Genomic DNA, 13,718 nt, shown 5'->3' with positions numbered 1-13,718 from the left:
AGGTTTTTCAATCAGAAGATAGACTTGATTTATGACAAAATTACCTCATCAGGGTGCGCACCTGCCTCCCCAGCCCTCCTCTCAAGTGTGTCCAGTAGCACGCAATTGCTAGATAATTTCCTCCCGATGACTCTTGAAGCAGTAGAAGCGGCTTTGGGATCGGCTAAATCAGGATCCCCCCTGGACATCATTCCGGCTAAAACTGCTGCTTCATTATCCACTCATTTGGCTCCATATATCACTCCACCTCTTAATCTCTCTTTGAAAGAGGGTTGGCTCCCACCTGAATGGAAGGCGGCTGAGATTATTCCGATTCGAAAAAATACTAAGGCCCCCATGGAAGATCTCTCGAATCTTCGCCCCATCTCTCTCTCCTCCAGCTACTGAGCAAGGTCGTGGAGAAACATATTGATAAGCAGCTGTCCGACTACGTGGAATCCACTGGTTTTAGAACTAATTACAGCACGGAGGCCGCCCTTATAGCAGTCACGAATAACATCAGAATGATACTAGATAGCGTCCACTCCACGATTCGGGTGCTGTTGGACCTCTCGGCCGCATTTGATAAGGTCTCGCACCGGATCTTGCTGGGGAGACTGGAGGAGATAGGACTGAGAGGTGCAGCGTTGCAGTGGATGTCCAGCTTGCTTTCCTCTAGATCTCAGACCATGAATCTTGGCCCTTTCTGTTCACGGGCTAGGGAGATAAAGAGGGGAGTCCCCCAGGGCTCATGTTTGAGCCCTACATTATTCAACATCTATGTGGCTCCACTGGCTAATCCCCTGAGGACATCGGGCTTTGTCCCCATAGCCTATGCGGATGACACACAACTGCTGTTCTCTTTTAATAAATTCACCCCCTCAGTTCAAGACACCTTTGCTTCAGGGATGAACGCAATCTCCATCTGGATGAAGGACAAATTCCTCCAGTTAAATGCCGGTAACACGGAGCTTATGCTCTTTGGTGATGGCCCGCTGTGGTGGACACCCGAGTGGTGGCCAGAAGATATCAGTGCTCCCCCCCCCCACCTAAGACTTGTGTAAAAAATTTAGGCATCCGTCTTGATCATGCTCTGACCTTAAAGGAGCATGTGACTGCTACAGTCCGCTCTTGCTTCCATGTATGGGATTACTACGGAGAGTCTTTCCACTGCTCCCTGACTCGTCAAATTGAACTCTTATGCAGGTGATGGTTCTGAGTCGCCTCGATTATTGTAATGCTCTATTGATCTCGGCGAATGAGTCGTTTCTGCAGCGCTTGCAGGTGGTTCAAAATACCGCTGCACGCCTTGTTTTGAACGCCCCCCCTAGGACTCCGTCCCTTCCACTTCTCCACCGACTCCACTGGCTTCCAGTTCACCAGCGGATGCGGTTCAAGATCTGTTGCACGGTTGCAAAAAGCAGGCAGTGTGTCACGCAGTTTTGCAGTGTCTCTGCCGCAGGAAGCAGGCGGTGTGTCACGCAGTGTTGCAGTGTCTCCGTGTTGCATGAAGCAGCTGGTGTGTCATGCATTGTTGCAGTGTATCCTTCTTGCATGAAGCAGGCGGCGTGTCATGCAGTGTTGCGGTGTCTCCATGCGATAGAAAACAGGCATTTGTCATGCAGTGTCGCCTTGTTGCATAAAGCAGGTGGTGTGTCATGTAGTGTTACAGTGTCTCCTTGCCTCAGGACGCAGGCAGTGTGTCATGCAGTTTCACAGTGTCTCCTTGTAGCAGGAAGAAGGCGGTGTGTCATGCAGTCTTGCAGTGTCTCCTTGCGATAGGAAGCAGGCATTTGTCATGCAGTGTTGCATTGTCACCTTGTTGCATGAAGCAGGCGGTGTGTCACGCAGTGTTACAGTGTCTCCTTGCCGCAGGAAGCAGGCGGTGTGTCATGCAGTGTTGCAGTGTCGCCTTGTAGCAGGAAGCAGGCAGTGTGTCATGCAGTGTTGCAGTGTCTCCTTGCCGCAGGAAGAAGCAGGTGGTGTGTCATGGAGTATTGCAGTGTCTCCTTGCCGCAGGAAGCAGGCGGTGTGTCATGCAGTGTTGCAGTGTCTTCTTGCCGCAGGAAGCAGGCAGTGTGTCATGCAGTTTTGCTGTGTCTCTGTTGCAGGAAGCAGGCAAGTGTCATTCAGTGTTGCAGTGTCTCCTTTCTGCAGAAAGCAGGTGGTGTGTCATGCAGTGTTGCAGTGTCTCCTTGCACAGAAAGCAGGCGGTGTGTCATGCAGTGTTGCATTGTCACCTTGTTGCATGAAGCAGGCGGTGTTTCAGGCAGCGTTACAGTGTCTCCTTGCCGCAGGAAGCAGGCGGTGTGTCATGCAGTGTTGCAGTGTCGCCTTGTAGCAGCAAGCAGGCGGAGTGTCATGCAGTGTTGCAGTGTCTCCTTGCCGCAAGAAGAAGCAGGCGGTGTGTCATGCAGTGTTGCAGTGTTTCCTTGCCGTAAGAAGCAGGTGGTGTGTCATGGAGTATTGCAGTATCTCCTTGCCGCAGGAAGCAGGCGGTGTGTCATGCAGTGTTGCAGTGTCTTCTTGCCGCAGGAAGCAGGCAGTGTGTCATGCAGTTTTGCTGTGTCTCTGTTGCAGGAAGCAGGCAAGTGTCATTCAGTGTTACAGTGTCTCTGTCGCGGAAAGCAGGCTGAGTTGTGCAGTGTTGCAGTGTCTCCTTGTAGCAGGAAGCAGGCGGTGTGTCATGCAGTGTTGCAGTGTCTCTGTCACGGAAAGTAGGTGGTGTGTCATGCAGTGTTGCAGTGTCTCCTTGCAGCAGGAAGCAGGCGTTGTGTCATGCAGTGTCTCCTTGTAGCTGAAAGCAGGCGGTGTGTCATGCAGTGTTGCAGTGTTTCCTTGCTGCAGGAAGCAGGTGGTGTGTCATGCAGTGTTGCAGTGTCTCCTTGCCGCTGGAAGCAGACAGTGTGTAATGCAGTGTTGCAGTGTCTCCTTGCCACAGAAAGCAAGCGGTGTGTCGTGCAGTGTTGCAGTGTCTCCGTGCCGCAGGAAGAAGCAGGCGGTGTGTCATGCAGTGTTGCAGTGTCTCCGTGCTGCAAGAAGCAGGTGGTGCGTCATGCAGTATTGCAGTGTCTCCTTGTAGCAGGAAGAAGGCGGTGTGTCATGCAGTCTTGCAGTGTCTCCTTGCGATAGGAAGCAGGCATTTGTCATGCAGTGTTGCAGTGTCGCCTGGTTGCATAAAGCAGGCGGTCTGTCACGCAGTGTTACAGTGTCTCCTTGCCACAGGAAGCAGGCAGTGTGTCATGCAGTGTTGCAGTGTCTCCTTGTAGCAGGTAGCAGGCCGTGTGTCATGCAGTGTTGCAGTATCCCCTTGCGATAGGAAGCAGGCATTTGTCATGCAGTGTTGCATGAAGCAGGTGATGTGTCACACAGTGTTACAGTGTCTCCTTGCCGTAGCAAGCAGGCGGTGTGTCATGCAGTGTTGCAGTGTCGCCTTGTAGCAGGAAGCAGGTGGTGTGTCATGCAGTGTTGCAGTGTCTCCTTGCTGCAGGAATAAGCAGGCGGTGTGTCATGCAGTGTTGCAGTGTCTCCGTGCTGCAAGAAGCAGGTGGTTTGTCATGCAGTGTTGCAGTGTCTCCTTGTTTCATGAATCAGGCAGTGCATCATGCAGTGTTGCAGTGTCTCCCTGCCGCAGGAAGCAGGCGGTGTGTCATGCAATGTTGCAGTGTCTCCTTGCCACAGGAAGCAGGTAGTGTGTCATGCAGTGTTGCAGTGTCTCTGTGGCAGAAATCAGGTGGTGCATCATGCAGTGTTGCAGTGTCTCCTTGTCGCAGGAAACAGGCGGTGTGTCATGCAGTGTTGCAGTGTCTCCTTGTAGCTGGAAGCAGGTGGTGTGTCATGCAGTGTTGCAGTGTCTCCTTGCTGCAGGAAACAGGCAGTGTGTCATACAGTGTTGCAGTTTCTCTGTCGCAAAAAGCAGGTGGTGCGTCATGCAGTGTTGCAGTGTCTCCTTGTAGCTGGAAGCAGGTGGTGTGTCATGCAGTGTTGCAGTGTCTCCTTGCTGCAGGAAACAGGCAGTGTGTCATACAGTGTTGCAGTTTCTCTGTCGCAAAAAACAGGCGGTGTGTCATGCAGTGTTGCAGTGTTTCCTTGTAGCTGGAAGCAGGTGGTGTGTCATGCAGTGTTGCAGTGTCTCCTTGCTGCAGGAAACAGGCAGTGTGTCATACAGTGTTGCAGTTTCTCTGTCGCAAAAAGCAGGTGGTGCGTCATGCAGTGTTGCAGTGTGTCCTTGTTGCATCAAGCAGGTGGTGCGTCATGCAGTGTTGCAGTGTCTTCTTGCCACAGGAAGCAGGCGTTGTGTCATGCAGTGTTGCAGTGTTTCTTTGTTTCAGGCAGTGTGTCATGCAATGTTGCAGTGTCTCCTTGCCACAGGAAGCAGGTAGTGTGTCATGCAGTGTTGCAGTGTCTCTGTGGCAGAAAGCAGGTGGTGCATCATGCAGTGTTGCAGTGTCTCCTTGTCGCTGGAAACAGGCGGTGTGTCATGCAGTGTTGCAGTGTCTCCTTGTAGCTGGAAGCAGGTGTTGTGTCATGCAGTGTTGCAGTGTCTCCTTGCTGCAGGAAACAGGCAATGTGTCATACAGTGTTGCAGTTTCTCTGTTGCAAAAAGCAGGTGGTGCGTCATGCAGTGTTGCAGTGTGTCCTTGTTGCATCAAGCAGGTGGTGTGTCATGCAGTGTTCCTGTGTCTCTTTGTTCGCAGGAAGCAGGTGGTGCGTCATGCAGTGTTGCAGTGTCTCCTTGCCACAGGAAGCAGGCAGTGTGTCATGCAGTGTCTCTGTGGCAGAAAGCAGGTGATGCGTCATGCAATGTTGCAGTGTCTCCTTGTTGCATGAAGCAGGCGGTGTGTCATGCAGTGTTGCTGTGTCTCCTTGTCGCAGGAAGCAGGTGGTGTCTCATGCAGTGTTGCCATGTTTCCTTGTTGCATGAAGCAGGTGGTGTGTCATGCAGTGTTGCAGTGTCTCCTTGCCACAGGAAGCAGGCGGTGTCTCATGCAGTGTTGCCGTGTTTCCTTGTTGCATGAAGCAGGCGGTGTGTCATGCAGTGTTGCAGTGTCTCCTTGTTGCATGAAGCAGGCGGTTTGCCATGCAGTGTTGCAGTGTCCCTTCAGCACAGTTCCTTTTATCTCCATTTTTAGACTTTCCTTCCTGCCCCATCCCCCCATTCCTCATAAAGTGGCACCTTCCAGCTTGCGCGCTTGTGTGACGTGTTTTCAGCCGTTTCAAGCCGTGCAGCTCACAGCAGAGGGGTCCATCTCTCTGATCAGAGAGCCTTCATGAGAGGGCAGCGTGGCCTGCCCACTGCCAGCCCTCACCTGGCAGCCCCGTCTCTCCCTCTAACACAAAGTGCCGCGGTGACCCCCTCTGCCCTCTGAAGTGCTGGCACTGCTGCCTGCTACCTCATTAAAACAAGGCGTTCAGGTCACACCAGAACCTATTAGAAGGGATATCTGAGCTCAGAGACCGGCTCTAACAATACCACAAAGAAAGTTTTGGAGGATCTGAAAGAACAGACAGAAAGTTTGCTAGCCTCCACCCTCCTCCAGTTATGGGGCTCCAGGGGAGCCCCCCTTCAAGTTATGAAATAGGCTGTGAAGCTGAGAATTGGAGACTGCTACACTGGAGCAGGAAAAGGCGCACACCAGGAAAGGACAGGCACTATCAGGGTAAGGGACAGGAGCAGGACAGAGAAGGAAGGCGACCCTCATGTGTACAAACAAGGACAGGAACCTCTCATGGACAACTACACTGGGTTACCACTAGGACTGTACTCAGGTAAGACTCGGATTTTCACACAGCAGTAGGGAAAGCCAAGGTCTCTGTGCAGAGTACACCCACAGAAGGTCATCCTGCGAGCCCCTTAGGAAGGAGGCGGCAGACGTGAATCTGGATCTGGGCACCGGGGCACAAACCAGGAGTGTACTTGCAAACACAAGCCAAGCCCATATGGCTCCAGCAGGTGTCACAATGGAGATTCCATTGAAAACAGCAATATCACATTGCCACAGTTGTAATTGTAATTGTAAAAATATTTATTAAGCGCGGTTGCTGCCCGTAGGCGTCCAAGCGCTGAGTTGAACAGAGAAGTGACGAGAAGAGGAGCTAAGGTCTTTAAGTTTTTACGGAATGAGAAGAGGTCTGGGTTGGAACGGAGTGAGAGGGGGAGAGCATTCCAGAGCCTGGTGGCATTCAAAGAGAACAGCCTGCCCCCAGACCTGGCTCGCTTCACTCTGGGGACAACTGCGAGAAACGCCTCCGTCGACCGAAGGTTCCTGTTAGGGTGGTAGGGGATGACAAGGTCGTTGTTAATGGCTGGGCCCGTTTTCCAGAAGGCGCGGTGCGCCAAGCACAGCGCCTTAAAGGCCACTCGCTGCCTCACTGGCAACCAGTGGAGACTTTTTAGAGCAGGTCTGGCCGACTGGGTGCGCGGGATTTTCAGCAGAGAACGTGCTGCACAGTTTTGCACAACCTGCAATTTTCGGAGGGTCATCTCAGGAGCCCCCACATATAGGGCATTGTTCGAGTCCAGGCGGGACTGGATGAGACCTTGTACAGCCACCTTTTTGGCCTCTAAGGGAAGTAGCGGGAGAACCTTCCTCAAGATTCTAAGTAGGCCAAAACATGAGGCGGACAGTTTTGTGGCCTGGGTGGAGAAGGAGAGTTTGTTGTCCAGCCACACTCCCAGGCTTTTAACACTTTCCTTAGGGGAGGGGGGGGGGGCAGTGCACTGGGCCACAAGGAGGTGAAAGGCACAGGAGAGGTTGGGCCTAGGAGCATGAGCTCCGTCTTTTCTCCGTTTAGTTTAAGGGAGGAGTTGGTCATCCATCCCTTGACGTCCTCTAGGCATTTTAACAGATTGACTGGGGAATACCTGTTATTCCCAGTTGCCAGCGAGACCACAAGCTGGGTGTCGTCGGCGTATGACACCATTTTAATGCCATACGGTTCGACAACACCCGCCAGCGGCCCCATGTACACGTTGAACAAAACCGGGCTCAGGGAGGAGCCCTGTGGTACTCCACAGCTCAGGGGTTTGTTAGAGGACATTGTCTCACCGTCGAAGATCTGAAACGACCTCCCAGACAGAAAGGAGTCAAACCACCTTAAAGCATCCCCTGAAACTCCGATGTTATGGAGACGGTCCAGCAAGGTGGTATAGCTGACCGTATCGAAGGCGGCACTTAGATCAAGGAGGATCACTGCCACTGATCCTCCCTGATCCAATATCCTTCTAGTTTCTTCGGTGACCGCTAACAAGGCGGTTTCCGTACCATGCTTTGGTCTGAAGCCTGTCTGGGATGTGTGTAATAGAGAATGGTCCTCCAGGAACTGGACCAGCTGTGCATTTATATATTTCTCTAGCACCTTGCTGGCCCAAGGGAGAAGTGAGATGGGGCGGTAGCTGGAGTGGTCATCTGGGTCTAGGCTGGGTTTCTTCAACAGCGCCCGTACCATGGCTTGCTTCCAAGCTGTGGGGACAGAGCAGGCAGATATGGACGTGTTTAGAAGATCCAGAATTACAGGCAGGGTGGCTTTGCTAGCCTGCATCAGGACTTCTGGAGGGGCAGGATCACAGGGAGAGCCCGACTTGACCTGTCGTGCCACTTTGCTTAAAGTGTCGAGGTCCAGAGGAGGGAAGTGCTCGAGAGAAGGCTGGTCAGGGTGAAAAGGTGGTCTAGGGGGGGGGTGGATTAATCACATCCGGGGTTGTGGCTGTAGTTGGAAAGGAAGAATAAATTTTTAAAACTTTGTTGTAAAAGAAATCTGCAAGCTCGTTGCATTGGTCCTGGGTTTTGTTAGGAGGGGGTACCATATTGGCACTGGAACATTGCTTTATAATTTGGAAAATTTCTTTGGGCTTTGATTTTGCTTCTAATATTTTCTCTGCGTAGTGGGTTGCCTGGGCCGCTCTGATCCCTTCTCTATAGGCTTTAATCGCCTCTTTGTAGGAAGCCTTTTTGTCTGGGAGGAAGTCTAAACGCCAGGCTCTCTCTCGTTGCCTGCAACGGCGTTTTAGCTGTCTTAGAGAGTCAGAGAACCAGGGGGCAGATTTCTGTGGTCTCTTCGAGGAGGATCTATGAAACGGGAGGATCGAGTCTAGCGAGTGGATGATCCAACTTTCATAGTTGACGTTTGCCACATTAGGGTCTAGGCAAGGTGCCGGGCGAGTGGAGTCCAGGTTATGCAGCCAGGCCTCCAAAGGGAGTTTTGACCAGTTCCTCCTGGTGGTGACTTGAGAAGGTAATTTGGGGGTTTTAAGTGTGACCCAGGTAAACGGGACCAAAAAATGGTCTGTCCATGGAAGAGGGATGGGTTGATCAACAGTTATGTCCAGGCAGTTACTAAATATAGGGTCAAGTAAGTTGCCTTTTTCATGGGTCGGGGCTGCGACCAGTTGGGACAGTTGGAGAGCTTCCAGATCATCTAGTAATTCCTGAGCAATGTGGTCTGAAGGGGAGTTAAAGTGGAGATTAAGGTCCCCCAGGATCGTGTGGTTGGCGGAAGAGAGGATTCTTTCCGCTATAATTTCTGGAAGAGACCTATGGAACACTTTTACAGGCTCAGGGGGGCGGTAGATCAGGGTGCCGGAGAAAGAGCTGTTTGCGTTGAACTCTATGCAGAATGCTACACTCTCGCACTCAGAGATAGTTTCTGCTGTAGTACGGCATCGGTATTGGTTCTTCAATATGATCGCCAGACCACCGCCTCTCCCTACCTGTCTATCCAATCTAAGGATATGGTAGCCTACGGGTAAGGCTAGAACCACATCTGGCTCAGAGTGAACAGTGAGCCACGTTTCAGTCAGGAAAACCGCGTCTGGCTTTTGCTCCTCAAGCAGCATGGCAATCTGTGTGCTATGTTTTGGTAAGGAGCGGCAATTTAGCGCGTACATACGGTACGTTTGTGCCGCGGCCGACGGGGATTTGCGGAAGGAGTGTTTGCACCCCGGACATCGGGCGGGTAGCTCTGTGGGAGCATAGATATGGGAGCACTGGGAAGTGGCAGTCCTACCTATGCTGTATAAAGCCGCAAAGCTGTAAGTCCTGCTCTGGATAGGGTGGGAGCCGGGGTTTGTGGCCCCGGGTCCCGACTAGTCGCGGACGGGCGCAGACGGGCTTGACTTGTGCGCGACTTCGGCGCGCAGTCGGCGCTCCCGCTGCGCTTGCGTGGAAAACACATTTGAAGTGAGAGGGTGTGGGCGTGGCCTGTAAGGTGGGCGTGGCCTCGCAAGAGCAGCGATGGCGTCCCTGACAGAATGATGTCCCAAACAGCGCTAAATCCGCAGGTTTGTAGGATCCTGTTAGGCGCTTCAGCCCAGAAGAAAGCACAGGTGAGAGTGCAAGTGAATTAAAAGCACAAACAAAGATTCAACAATTTTTAAAAATTCTACAAGTTTTCTCCTCCGGCTTCCGCCTCAGAGGTTAAGGTTCAACTAACGCGCTAGTGCTCCGCGCTGTAGTTATAGGCGGGGGGTGTGGGCGTGGCCTGTAAGGTGGGCGTGGCCTCGCAAGAGCAGCGATGGCGTCCCTGACAGAATGATGTCCCAAACAGCGCTAAATCCGCTGGTTTGTAGGATCCTGTTAGGCGCTTCAGCCCAGAAGAAAGCACAGGTGAGAGTGCAAGTGAATTAAAAGCACAAAGATTCAACAATTTTTAAAAATTCTACAAGTTTTCTCCTCCGGCTTCCGCCTCAGAGGTTAAGGTTCAACTAACGCGCTAGTGCTCCGCGCTGTAGTTATAGGCGGGGGTGTGGGCGTGGCCTGTAAGGTGGGCGTGGCCTCGCAAGAGCAGCGATGGCGTCCCTGACAGAATGATGTCCCAAACAGCCCTAAATCCGCTGGTTTGTAGGATCCTGTTAGGCGCTTCAGCCCAGAAGAAAGCACAGGTGAGAGTGCAAGTGAATTAAAAGCACAAACAAAGATTCAACAATTTTTAAAAATTCTACAAGTTTTCTCCTCCGGCTTCCGCCTCAGAGGTTAAGGTTCAACTGTTACAGCACTTAAGTCTACATGAAGCACAAAACAAAGGGTGGGGCAAGAATTGCCTCATTTATCCCAAGAGCCAATCCCTGTTCAACAGGAATCTACTCACACACCACAGGTAAGGACAAAACAGTATCTTACCAGACACTGAGAGGTAGGAAGAGTCCAATATGAGGAGTGAGGAGTAGAGAGAAAAGAAAGAAAACTGCTGTATTTATAGTTCTCTTCCAGGGGATCCTCATCATTAGTCATAAGCACTGAATATTCCCGCCCATGTGCGGGGACCCCGGAACCAATAAAAATTATATATGAAAAACATATATATACAACTATATATATATATATATATATACACATATATCATTTTTCTCATACCGATGCAGCTCCCATCTAGGAGGCTAAACAATGTAATAAACACAAACTGCTTTTTCAAAATACATAATCTGTATATAAAAACCCAAGAGGGCAAGTAGCACTTGAACTCTGTTTAAAATGAGTAAACCTCATGAAGAAAAAACTGCAAAATAAAGCAAACATTGTTAGCCTACAGGCTGCATTGTAAACCAGTAGCATAGAAAATGAAAGCATTTTCATACAAAACTGGCAGCCATGACCCCCAACTTACCAGCATGCCGCAGTTAGGTCAGTTGTTCTTTCCGGCTCCTTCAGTCAGGACCCTGGATTCAGAACTCTTCCTTTTTTTGACTTTCTGTCAAACATTACTTGATTTTTTGAAGATTTGTTTGCTTTCACTGGACGTTTTTTAGCCTTTGAGGGAGAGTGAAACCTTTTTTTTGCTTCAAGAAAGGTTTATTTCTGTCAGAAATGCCTTCCTTATTCGACCCTTGCCCTGCCTGTGGCAAGAAGATGGCCAGATTAGACACACACCCTGTGTGTTTTCTTTGCCGCCCTGATTCTCACTTTTCTGCCACCTGTCACCATTGCAAGACGTTGTCGAGAAGGACCATCAAGGACAGGGAGAGAATTCGACTTTATGGCCTCTCTGAAAGAGGTAGGTCTCCAGTGAGGCAGCAGAAAAAAAGAACTCAGTCGACTTCGAGAGGCATGGTCCCGACCTGTTCTCCTTCGGAGTCGGGATCGACGTTGACGCTGCCAGAGGCGAATAAATCATCATCGAAGACTACAGTGGTGCCGGCACATCACTCTTCTGGAGAATCGAGGACAACACTCTCAACGCCGACGAAGGTAAAGGGCCCTCCGTTGTCGTCAACCAGGCGACGATCAACGTCGAGGAGCAAATCTCCAACGACGCTGGCTAGGCAATCGACGTCGAGGCGAATAGCTCTGTTGTCGCCTCATCAACGTTGAGGCAGAGGTCTCCGTCAAGGTCAGTCCAAAGATCTTCGACGTCGAGACGCAGGACTCCGTCGCTGACGTCGAGGCAGAAGTCTCCGTCGGGGTCAGTCCAAAGATCTCCGACGTTGAAGCAGAAGTCTCCGTCGACGGCAGCACACCGCAGGTCGACGTCGAGACACCGATCTTCAGAGCAGAGGCGGCCGACGTCAAAGCACGGTACTCCGTCTGCGTCAAGAAGACGTTCGACATCGAGAGGCCGGTCGACTGCAAGATTGAGTCATCTGTCCAAGAGGAGAAAGTCGACGTCAAGGCAAGCGTCACCGTCGCCAAGACGACGGTCGATGTCGAGGCACCAGTCCAAAGAGGCCTCACGTCCGGTAAGCCTCTCTACATCACCGTCACCGACGTCTAGAATAGGTTCTCCCAGTTCTCACAGAGGTTCAACGTCAAGATCTCCGGAGGTCGTAATCTCGACGTGCAGCAGTCCAGTGTCCAGGGGACACCAAGATTTGCCGACCAGGCCTGCACAAGAAACTGAGAACTCTCCCCCTCCTCCTCCACATTCTCCTGATGGTCGAGAACGGCAAAGATCGCCTTCCATCCATCTATCACCAAGATGGAACAGGCCCTTGCATCACTGGGCCACAGCTCCAGCCACGGCAGCACAGCATTACTCGAGTTATAGGTTGTAAAAGACTTCTTACAGGGTCTGAAAAAGGTCTACCCTCCGGTCCAGCCTCCTTCACCACCCTGGGAGCTAAACCTGGTGCTATCAAAGTTGATGGGTCCACCTTTCGAACTGATCCACAAAGCAACCTTGCAACTCCTCACTTGGAAGGCGGCTTTTTTGGTAGCAATCATGTAAGCTCGCAGAGTGAGTGAAATACAGGCCCTCTGCTCTAAGGAACCTTGTACTGTTTTTCATCTTAATAGGGTCGTATTGAGGACTCATCCCTCTTTCCTCCCGAAGGTGGTGTCAGATTTCCATGTGAACCAGACCATCTCTCTGCCCACCTTTTCCCCTAATCCCTCCACTCCAGCTGAGAGGGCTTTACACTCTCTGGACCTAAAAAGAGTTTTAAAATTCTATCTGGATAGGTCCAAATCCTTGAGAAAATCTGATCAACTATTTGTTAACTATGGGTCGATCAGAGCGGGTTTCCCAGCTTCAAAGTGGTCCATCTCCAGATGGATAGTTTTGTGCATCAAGTTAGCTTATAAATTAGCGCAAAGGCCCCTTGGGTCTACTCCCAAGGCGCATTCCACGAGAGGAAAAGCAGCTACGACTGCTTTTCTTCATAACGTGCCTATCTCTGAAATCTGTAAGGCAGCAATTTGGAGGTCCATCCATACATTTACGAGGCACTATTGTCTAGATTCAGACACTCACGTAGGCCAGGCCTCCTTGAGGAATCTGTTCAGCAGCTGATGGCAGCTGTTGTTGTATGTTGGGTCATTCTCTCTCATTTGCCTGCAGGTGGAAGATGGGCTTGCTATTCTATTCAGTGCTTATGACTATTGATGAGGATCCCCTGGAAGAGAAGGATAAGTTACTTACCTGTAATCCTAGTTCTCCTCCAGGGGTATACGCATCAAAGTCATAAGCAACCCACCCGCCTCCCCAGGCAAATGGGATTTTCTTCATTGTTAAAGGATATCTTTGTGCCCTGATCTACACGTGTTATGCAAAGAACAACTGACCTAACTGTCACCCCTGAGGCATGATGGGAAGCTAGGGGTCATGGCTGCCTTAAAGGCACGGTGCCAGTTTTGTATGAAAATGATTTCATTTTCTATGCTATTGATTTACAATGCAGCCTGTAGGCTAACAATGTCTGCTTTATTTTGCAGTTTTCTTCATGAGGTTTACTCATTAAAAACAGAGTTCAAGTGGTACTTGCCCTCTTGTGTTTTTATATACAGATTATGTATTTTGCAAAAGCAGTTTATGTGTTTTTTTTTACAATGTTTAGCCTCCTAGATGGGAGCTGCATTGATAGAGAAAAAATGATATATGTGAATTAGACTTAAGTGATGTCTGCATGTATGCTGCTTTATCTGTGTATATATTTTTGCACTTGCACATTGGCACTTTTTTGCATATTTTTTGCACATTATTACATTCCATTTGAGTGATTAAAAAGACTGATTTGTCTTTGCATTTGACGGTGAATCCAATTTAACTTCAAAAGAAAATACTAGTATTCTTCTAGGCATTGGTGGTTCGAATTAGCAAAAGCTTTTTTTAAATAAGAACTTTCTTCTTTTTTTAAATGATCTTTGCCGTGTTAGAATTTCAGAATCAAAATAACACAATGTTGGGAGGTTGATGTCATAAAATTTGGAGCACTATGCCATTATTTTTGACTATATCTATATTTCTCAAGTATGATGCATTATGGTAAAGTTAGTATGCTTTACGAATGTAATTGTCTGTTTTCACCG

The sequence above is a fragment of the Triturus cristatus genome, chromosome 12 (assembly GCF_964204655.1).
Source record: "Triturus cristatus chromosome 12, aTriCri1.1, whole genome shotgun sequence".
NCBI classification, from domain to species: Eukaryota; Metazoa; Chordata; class Amphibia; order Caudata; family Salamandridae; genus Triturus; species Triturus cristatus.
This window is presented reverse-complemented; position numbering follows the sequence as displayed.